Here is a 10,201-nt window from a genome sequence, read left to right as displayed (position 1 = left end):
ATAGGACACATTTTCCCTCCCATGTCTTCTCTTTTTATTATTTTCTTTGCAGACAAAGGCTAGCAGGTGTCAACACTGCTTGAGGCCCAGTAGTTACAGAATAATTTGAAGAAAAAACTCAATGACATTAGTGGACTTTTATCCTATTTGCATGGTGCCGATAATCACAAACTGGCCGATAATCACAATCCCCTGGGAAGCTTTTAATATTTTTTTTGCGGTAGAAGAATTAATTTGAATTATAGAAGCAGTACTTCCCTTTGGCTAAAACTTTCAAATCGTGCAGAAGATTGTCAAATAATCAGTCCCTAGTCTTCCACATTGTGGCTATGGTTTGGGTTTTGGTTTCCTTCACTTTGCACTTCCTGGAATAAAATCTCAATGCTCATCTATTGCAGGAACTGCGGAGGCAACATGAGATATGCATTGGGCTGGTGGGCTCAAAGTCAGCAGTTCAAAGGCACTAGCCCCTCTGCAGGAGAAATAGGCTGTCTGCTCCCATAAAGAGTTACCATCTCAGCAGTTTTGTATAGGGCTTCCTTGAGTCAGAATTAACTTGGTGGCAGTGGATTTGAATATATTTGGTTGATTAATACATCAAGGAATCCTGGTGCACAATGGTTAAGACATTGAACTGCTCACTGAAAGGTCCACGGTTCTAACACACCACCTTTCTCTGTAGGAGAAAGATGAGGCAGTCTGCTTCAGCCAAGCTATAGCCTTGAAGGAGCTCTACTGTGTCCTATAGGGTCACGATGATGACTTGATGGCGGTGGGTTTGGATTTTGGTTTTGGTGCTGTTCTATAACTTGCTTTACCAGGCCCTTGGACAAAACCAATGAAGCTTTTATATGTATACATAACCCACCCATTGCCATCTGTAGATTCTAATTTATAGTGATGTAGGATTTTCAAGGATGAAAATCTTTATGGCAGCAGATAGCCTCATCTTTTTCCCCAAGGAGCTGCTGGTGGGTTTGAACTCTCAACCTTTCAGGACACACACACACAAACACACACACACACAGAGCCACCACTTACCGGTATCCTCTGACTGTACTTATTCAATCTGTACACTGAGCAAATAATCAGAGAAACTGGATTAGATGAAGAAGAGTGTGGCATCACGACTGGAGGAAGGCATATTAGCAACTTGCAATATGGAGAGAAAACATGACCTTGCTTGCTGAAAATGAGGACGTGAAGCACTTGCTGATGAAAATCGGGGATCGCAGCCTTCAATAAGGATTACAACTCAATGTAAAGAAAACCAAAATTCTCACAAGGTAACATCCTGCTAAATGGAGAAAAAAATAGTTGTCAAGGATTTTGTCTTGCTTGGATGCACTACCCATGCTCATGGAAGCAGCAGTCAAGAGATCAAATGATGCATTGCATTGGGTAAATCTGCTGCATAAGACCGCGTTAGAGTGTTGAAAAGCAAGGATGTTAATTGGGGACTAAGGTGCGCCTGACCCAAGCCATGGTATTTTTCAATTGCCTCATATGCATATGAAAGTTGGAGATTGAATAAGGAAGACCAGGGATGAATTGGCGTATTTGCCTTATGGTGCTGGTCAAGAATATTGCGAGTGCCGTGGAGTGCCAAAAGAATAACCAAGTCTGTCTTGGAAGAAGTACAGCCAGAATGCTCTTTAGAAGCAAGGATGGTGACACTTCGTCTCATCCACTTTGGACGTGTCATCAGGAGAAACCAGTCCCCGGAGAAGGACATCATGTTCGGTGAAGCAGAAGGACAGTGGAAAAGAGGAAGGTCCTCTACAAGATGGACTGACACAGTGACGGCATCAAACACGACAATTGTGAGGATGTTGCAGGGCCAGCAGGTGTTTAGTTCTGCTGTATATAGGGTCACTGTGAGTCAAAATGGATTCAATGCCACAGAACAACTACAGCAACCATAACTGCCAAACCAGGAACCCTGGTGGTGTAGTGTGTGCTGCTAAACACAAAGTCAGCGGTTTGAAACCACCAGCCGCTCCTTTGGAGAAAGATGAGGCTTTCCACTCCCATAATGATTTACAGTCTCAGAAAGCCACACGGGGCGCTCAACTATGTCCCACTAGGTTACTCTGTATCTGGGTCAACTTGATGGCAGTGAATTTCTGTTTTCGAACTGCCAGACCACTTAGAATCCTGGCCTGGTTGACACACAAAAAGCCCAAGTATCACAGAGACCATTTGTGTGTGTGTGAAGATAGTGCTTTATTCTTTCGCACAGAGGGTCACTCTGAATAAAAGCTGACTGAGCACAAATGTGATTTATTTTTATGGAGCATCAATAATTCCACTTCATTCTTCTGAGTGGATGGATGTCATCTCGTTATAGTGGTTTTGATTCTGCAGATTCGGTGAGGTCCCGGTTTGGGACTTTTACAAAGAACCTGAAAACCAAACCAAATGCCATGAAGTCAATTCCAATGCACAGCATCAGTGGGAGACAGAGCAGAAGCACCCATTGTGTTTCCAGGGCCATCTCCTGCATAGAAGAGAGTGCCTCCCCGGGGATGGACAACAGAAAAGTGGATGAAGGGAGACATCAGTCAGTGTAAGATAAGAAAAAAAATTAAGGGTTCATGAGGGAGAGAGGTTGGGTGAGGGAGGGGAAAAATGAGGAGCTGATACCAAGGGCTCAAGTAGAAAGAAAATGTCTTGAAAATGATGATGGCAACATATGTACAGGTGTGTTTGACACAATGGATGGATGGATGGATTGTGATAAGAGCTGTATGACCCCCCAATAAAGTGATTAAACAGCAACAGCAACAAAAGAAGATGCTGCCTCGTGTTTCCCCTCTGGAGTAGCTAGTGGGTTTGAACTGCTCACAGGTGAGCATTTAACTTTTGTTCCACCAGGGTTCCTTTTCAAAGACGCTCCACCATTCTTTGTGACATAAACTAGTCAATGGATTGACATTTGTCAATCACCATCTTAGCCCACGTGGTAAAGCATGTTTTAAATACTCAGTTTCCATGGTTGATTAAACTATTCCTTCATTTAGAATTTGAGACTATGTTTTCTCTCCCACTGCCTAATAGGAATGAGAAACAAAGTAGACAATGGCCCCCGTTGACATAAGAAAAAAATACAATAAAATTCTACTCTACACACAAGTAACTGGTTTCCTTGGCAACTGGGGGCAAGTATGGAAGATAATCGATGGGATTTATCATAAGAATAAGGCGACATTTCTACTGAAAGCACATCACAGGGAAGCCATCTAGACATGGTACATACAAGCCTATTAAAAAACAAGAGATCTTTGCGGACAAATAGATAAAAATAATGTCACGGTGGTTAAAATGCGATGCCTTTCTCTTTCCTTTCGTTTTTAAGCTACCAAGTGATCTCTCAGAATCATCTTTAGCTTTGAACTTGGCTCCAGATGAATTGCACCCCCCCCTCCATTTTTTTTCTTTCAGTTTTGAAAAGACTTCATCTTTGCAAAGAGCCATCTAAAGCTGTGGGTGGAGATATTGAATAGTCTTCTAGGAAACAATGATAAGTCAATAAGCTGCCAAGGAGCTTCTCTCCCCGGGGTTCCCCTGCTCTCGCTGCTTGTCATCTATCAGCAATGAGATGCATTTTTCTGCAAGATGAATTGCGGCCAGTTCAATTAAGATTTGTCAAGAACACTAATTAAAGTCAAATAAATTAGAGTCTATTTTCTACCTTAGGAGAAATTATGAACGGTGCCAGAGAAGGGACTTGGAGAAGATTGGCTCTATTAAAGTCCTTAGAGTAGAGGGAGGGCCATGCCTCTCCAGTGGGAAGATCCACCCCCCCCCCCCCGCCCCACATGTGACAAGTAGCCGCTGTGATGAGCTCTTGACACGTAGCCAAAATGACGACATGGTGATCCGAGCTTTATTGTAACCATGATGTCTTTTTCAAAATGAAAACAAAACCCAAAAGCCTTTTAAGTGTAAACTTTTGACATCTATATGCACGGACAACTGGACTAAAAGCGGAGTACTTTGGAAGAACATTCTGATTCCCCAGTGTGTGTGTTTTTCCAGTCACGAGACTTTAACATTTTGGGAATTAGCACTTTAACAGCCGGGGGAATGCCTGTTATAACTGGGGGAGAGATTTCATGTGTATAAATAAAGTGGATAACTTAGGTTGTGCTTCTAGGTTGGCCTCTGAAAAGGCGGTCAGTAACTAATATATTTAGTACTCACTGAAGCAGTGACATCTCTTTAGTTACTGTCAGGGGTGAATTCAGATTAACTTAAGGGGGAAACAGTATAAAGAAGGGGGATGTCCAAGCTCTACAGGAGCAAAGGAAGAACCACCAGCTGAGTCCCCGGATAAGCTCTCTTGGGAAGTGAGCCACCAGGGTGACTAGGTCCAACTACATTCTTTTCATGGGTTCTTGTCTTCATTTCCTAGAACTTCTGTTACAAAATCCTACAGTACAAGGGACTTGGAAGATCAGAAATAGATTGTTTCAGAGATCTGGAGACTAGAAAGCCAAATCAGGATATCAGTTGTATTGATCCCGTCTGGATGCTCTGAGAGAGGAACTGTCCGAAGCCTCTGCCCTAGCCTCTGGTGGCTCCCAGAAATCCTTGCAGCTCCTGGCTATTTTTCTGTCCCACAAGTCACACGACTACTCTCTGACTCTCCCAGACCATTCCCCATTTTTATTACACCATTTGGATGGGATTAGGACCCGGTTTACTTCAGTTGACTGATAAGAGGTCCAAAGACCCCCTTTTTTCCCCGAACAAGCGCATGTTCACAGGGAGTGAGTGTTGGGACATGAACATATCTTTTTAAGGGATACAATTCAATTTAGAACAGCCATTCTGTTTGAGGTTCAGATCCCCAGGAAAGGGTTGGATTGGATCACAGATAGAGCTTGAATGACAGAGTACCCCTCAATCAATCTCTCTGGTTGGATGAAGTGTCACGACTCACAGACCCACTAGGGCCCCACTGGATGGGGGAAAGACACAAAGGAATGTTAGATTCTTGGGACAAAACCATGGTGGAAGAAATGCTTGAAATCAGGACTTTGAATCAGTTTATTCTGGTTTAATCTCCTGCTGAGAATCGACATTTCTTCCAGCCCAAATACACTCAGTCAGAACCACATTTTAATAAGATTCTTATGTGTCACAGGATTCTTCTGTACACATAATTTACATATAAGAAGCCCCTGGAGGCTAGAAGAACCACTTGAGGAACTGTTAAAATGTAGATTGTGATTCAGTACATCTGGAGCAGGCATGTGAATTCCCAGCAGGCAGGTGGATGAGCCAGGATGAACCAGGACAAAGACCTGCTTGAAAGGCAAATGCCATGGCAGGGCCCTGTGGCCACCTCACATATCAATGGGGTGGTCTCGGTGGCAAGTAGCAGGATCTGTCCGTGTCATGAACAATATAGAGATCCAGAGGTGGCAACAAGAAGTCTAGGGGCTCAGCTGACCTAGAAGATGCTCAACAAATCCCTCCGATGAGAATACTGGGAGAGATGTGGAGAGAGAAGATGGGACCTGTAAGTGGGGGGAGCGTGATCAGTTAAAGCATTGGGGAAAGAAGTCATTTAGAAGTAATTTCTATAACTGGGGGTTAATTAGTATTAATATCTTCTTCAAGTCCGAGAACCGACCTGCTGACTAGTTGATTCCAACTCATAGTGACCCCGCAGGGCAGAATCCAACTGTCCCTTAAGGGTCGTTTCCATGGCTATCAATCTCACAGGAGTAGACAGCCTCATCTTCCCCATGGCGAGCTTGAACTGCGGATGTTTTGATGAGCAGCCCAGTGCCTAACCAGCCAGGGAAGAGGTAAAAATCCATGCTTCCCGTGGGAACGAGGAAGTAAGACGTCTTTTGGGGTGGCATAGTTGTGTCTAAGGCATACAATGGAGGGCGAGTTCCTTGCAGAAACATTTTCTTTGTGAACTTTCAAATGTGGTATGAGCAGGGCCATAGATATATTTTAAAATCATTTCCTTGGGGCCTCTTACAATTCATCACAATCCACACATCCATCCATTGTGTCAAGCACACTTATACATTTGTTGCCATCATCATTTTAAAAACATTTTCTTTCGACTTGAGCCCTTGGTATCAGCTCCTCATTTTCCCCTCCCTCCCGAACTCTTGATACTTTATAAATTATTATTATGTTTTCATGTCTTACACTGACTGATGTCTCCCTTCACCCGCTTTTCTGTTTTCTGTCCATTGGGGAGGGGGTTGTATGTGTATCATTGTTATTGGTTCCACCCTTTCTCCCCCCACCTTTCCCTTACCCTCCTGGTATTGCTACTCACATTGTTGGTCTTCAGGGGTTTATCTGTCCTGGATTCCCTGTGTTTCCAGTTTCTATCTGTACCAGTGTACATCCTCTGGTCTAGCCAGATTTGTAAGGTAGAATTGGGATCATGATAGTGGGGGGGAAGCATTAAAGAACTAGAGGAAAGTTGTATGTTTCATCAGTGCTACACTGCACTCTGACTGGCTCATCTCCTCCCTGCGACCCTTATGTAAGGGGATGTCCAGTTGCCTACAGATGGGCTTTGGGTCTCCACTCTGAACGCCCCCTCATTCAAAATGGTATTATTTTTATTCTTTGATGTTTGACATCTGATCCTAGCAACACCTCATGATCACGCAGCCTGGTGCACTTCTTCCATGTGGGCTTTGTTGCTTCTCAGCTAGATGGCCGCTTGTTTAGCTTCTTTTTTTAAAAAAAATCATTTTATTGGGGCTCATACAACTGTTATCAGAATCCATATGTCCATCCATTGTGTCAAGCACATTTGTACATTTGTTGCCATCATCATTCTCAAAACATTTTCTTTCTACTTGAGTCCTTGGTATCAGTTCCTCATTTTCCTCTTCTCTCCCCACCTCCCTTCCCTCACAAACCCTTGTAATTGATAAATTATTATTTTATCATATCTTACACTGTCTGATGTCTCCCTTCACTAAAGTGACCAGATTTTAACATTGGTAAAGTGGGACACCATTGACAGGGAAGGGGGGAGCGGTTCTTGATTAAAAATTTGGTCTATCATGTACATGCAAACATATATAGGAAGATGGGGTAATAGATCTATGTGTCTATATTTATAGGTCAAGTATTAAGGTGGCGGAAGGACCTTGGGCCTCTACTCAAACACTCCCTCAATGCATGAATACCTTCTTTTATTAAATTGGAACTCTATGATGCTCACTCTCCCGACACAACGGCTGGAGCCAAAGTGTGTGAACAAGTAAATGTGGTGAAGAAAGCTGATGGTGCCCGGCTATCAAAAGAGATAGTGACTGGGGTCTTAAAGGCTTGAAGATAAACAAGCGGCCATCTAGCTCAGAAGCAACAAAGTCCACATGGAAGAACACACCAGCCTGTGTGATCGAGTGGTCCCAGGGAGATCAGTTACCAGGCATCAAAGAACAAAAAATCATATCATTGACTGCACACCTCCATGATAGGATCGCTGAAGACAAATGGGTGCATAAGCAAATGTGGTGAAGAAAGCTGATGGTGCCCGGCTATCAAAAGAGATAGTGTCTGGGGTCTTAAAGGCTTGAAGGTGAACAAGCGGCCATCTAGCTCAGAAGCAAAAAAGCCCACATGGAAGAAGCACACCGGCCAGTGCGATCACGAGGTGCCAAGGGACCAGGTATAAAGCATCATGCAAAAAAATGATATAAGTGTGTGTATATATATGTGTATATGTATATGTATATATATACCATATTAAATGAAGGGGGAAGTGCAGAGTGGAGACCCAAGGCCCAAGTGTCGGCCAATGGAGATCCCCTCATAGAGGGGTTTAGGAGAGGAGATGGGTTAATTAGGGTGCGAGGTAGTACCGATGAAGAACACAGCTTTCCCCTAGATCCTGGATGCTTCCTCCCCCCAACTACCATGATCCGAATTCTACCTAGCAGGACTGGATAGGGCAGAGGCTGTACACTGGTACATATGAGGGCTGGAGGTACAGGGAATCCAGGGTGGATGATACCTTCAGGACCAAGGGTGTGAGGGTCGATGCTGGGAGAGTGGAGGGTGAGTGGGTTGGAAGGGGGGAACTGATTACAAGGATCCACATGTGACCTCTTCCCTGGGAGAGGGACAGCAGAGAAGGGGGGGAAGGGAGACTCCGGATAGGGCAAGATATGACAAAATAACGAGGTATAAATTACCAAGGGCACATGAGGGAGGGGGGAAAGGGGAGGGAGGGGGAAAAAAAAGAGGACCTGATGCAAGGGGCTTAAGTGGAGAGCAAATGCTTTGAGAATGATTGGGGCAGGGAATGTATGGATGTGCTTTTTACAATTGATGTATGTATATGTATGGATGGTGATAAGAGTTGTATGGGTCCCTAATAAAATGTAAAAAAAGAAAAGAGGAGAAAAAAATGATTAGGGCAGGGACTGTACAGATGTGCTTTATACAATTGATGTATGTATATGTATGAACTGTGATAAGAATTGTATGAGCCCCTAATAAATTGTAAAAATTAAAAAAAAATTGGTCTATATAGAGTAACAAAAATGTTCATAAAACGCAAAAGTAGTATTGTAATATATATATATTTAATTTCAACAGAAGTACAATTTACAAATATAATACATTAAAATTATGTATAACATTTTATTCTTTGACATTTCTCATTTGAGTTAGTTTTTTAGTAGATTGCTGTCGTTGTTTAAAAGGTCATGAAAATTTTCACAAGAATTTGTTAAATTATATCTCACACATAAAATGGCTTTCAAAGTCTCAACACTTAATTGTGATTTTTCTGATGTCCACAGTTTATTTACCGTAGAAAAAACATGTTCAGTCACAGCATTAGTTCCTGGTAAGGACAGCAGGTATTCCACAATTTCTAGTGCATTATTGTATGGAACCTGGTTTGTTCCAAAATGATGAAATATTTCTAATCATTTGTTCCCTATTGTGATTTTTGCTGATGCCTAAGATTTAACCGTTTCCTTATCAAAATATATATTTTAATGATACCTCATTTAAAAGATCATTTTTGGAAATATTACTATATGGGGAATTTTGAGTAAGTTCTTGTTTTAATACAACCCAATGAAAATGTTCAATATCATTGTAATGTACCGTCCATTCTTCTAAATAATCTATGCCGTTACTATAGAACTTTTTAATGTGATTCATGATATCCGCACGATTTATTGCACCTTGTTCTTCTAGCTGGCTTATACTATTACGGATAGTTAACGGAAGAAAATTATTTTCTAACCGCTCTTGACACTGAAATTTTAAATGATTAACTTCATTTGCTACTCCAATTACCGAAATTTTGTCACCTTCAATAAGTTTTATAACATTTTGAAAAGCGCTGCTTGATTATGTACAAACTCTAGCCAGATTTTTGAAGATTCTTTTCCAAAAGACTCTTCTAAAATTCTAGGACATTTATCCTGTGATAGAAAGTAGGATTTCAAAGGATTGTATATTTTCAAAATTCTTTCAACAGCTGGTAAAAAAGCTAACCAGCATGTTTTACTGTATTCAAGTATTTTCTGATATTCGACTTCCGCAGTTTCACAAAATTCTTTAAGCATTTCAACGCGCACAGTGTATGTATAGAAATAAGAATATATTTTAATGACAGTATTTTCCACATCTACGGGCAACAAGTCAGCAGTTGCTTGAATGGCGTTATGTATTATGTGTGCTGCACAACCAACACCAATAATGTGTTCATTAAGGTTTTTGTTTAATTTATAAAAAATATTGTTTGTACCTCTTCTTGCTTTTCCTCCAAAATTGCATTTGTGTTGTCTGCACAATATGCAATCATTTTATGTTTAAAATTTTTTTTCAAAGTATTAATAATGTAACCGAAAATTATTTCAGAAGTTTCGCTGGGCACAGAACTGAAATCTAAAATTCTAATTTTTATTCCAGTTTCTGAATCAAAAAATCTAATAATGGTTGGAAATAACTTTATATCCTTATGATTAGATGTGTCAGAATATATGGATATAAAATTAATTTTTCTAGATTTTTGTTTAATTCTGAAAATGCATATGGCGAAAGCACATTACACACAATTGCCTCGGATTTTGTTCTAGCACAGGCAGATTTTTGGTGGATTAACTTTTTGACAATTTGTGATGTATAGCCCATAGATCTGAAGGAATGATTGTGATTGATAACATGAAAAGAAATAAGT

This window comes from Tenrec ecaudatus, chromosome 6 (assembly GCF_050624435.1).
Source record: "Tenrec ecaudatus isolate mTenEca1 chromosome 6, mTenEca1.hap1, whole genome shotgun sequence".
Lineage (NCBI taxonomy): Eukaryota > Metazoa > Chordata > Mammalia > Afrosoricida > Tenrecidae > Tenrec > Tenrec ecaudatus.
Note: the sequence above shows the minus strand (reverse complement) of the source record.